The following is a 697-nucleotide window of genomic DNA, read 5'->3' as shown; positions in this document are numbered from 1 at the left end:
CTGTGTACGTGAGCGCGTGTCTTTGTGTATTAAAAGGGTTTGGTTTTCCTCCCCATGTGACAAAGTGCCTTGTGTCCTGTATGTCACATCTCTTGGAGCTCGCTCGCTCTCTCTCTGTCTCTCTCCCTGGGATCGTCGGCGTGTCTGCCGTCCCTCCCGGTTGGTTTCGGGGATGGCGGGGGTGGGGGAGGGGGCGGCGCGAAGAGGGTCACCCCGAACCCACAGAATGGCTGGAACCGTCTGTCTCCATTCCTGCTCTGAAACGACGTCTCCTGTGTACAACAGGAGCAACGTCCACCCTCGCGTTAAACAGCAGAGGGGGTGGACTATTTTTGTTAATGCCATTACCCAAGGAATCGTAGCCTCCTCGCTAAAGGGTATGTGTTCTCCGCACTCCCGGTTCTCTCGCGCAGGCAGTATGGCCCCCAGGCCTACTCCGGATGTGGGCAGAGTAGCCAAAATCTGCATTTCCAAGCCAGCCTAATGCTGACCCTGCTATTTTAAAACAAAATCCCAATAGCCTCAGGGTCACGGTAGACCCATACAGCACAGAAACAGGCCATTCGGCCCAACCCGTCCATGCTGACCCAGATATCCTAAATTAATCCAGTCCCATTTGCCAGCATTTGGCCCCTATCCCTCTAAACCCTTCCTATCCATGTCCCCATCCGGATGCCTTTTAAATGTTTAACTGTAC

The sequence above is a fragment of the Rhincodon typus genome, unplaced genomic scaffold (genome assembly GCF_021869965.1).
Source record: "Rhincodon typus isolate 14 unplaced genomic scaffold, sRhiTyp1.1 hic_rhity00004564, whole genome shotgun sequence".
NCBI lineage: Eukaryota > Metazoa > Chordata > Chondrichthyes > Orectolobiformes > Rhincodontidae > Rhincodon > Rhincodon typus.
The sequence above is the reverse complement of the archived record's forward strand: the minus strand, read 5'-3'. Positions refer to the sequence as shown.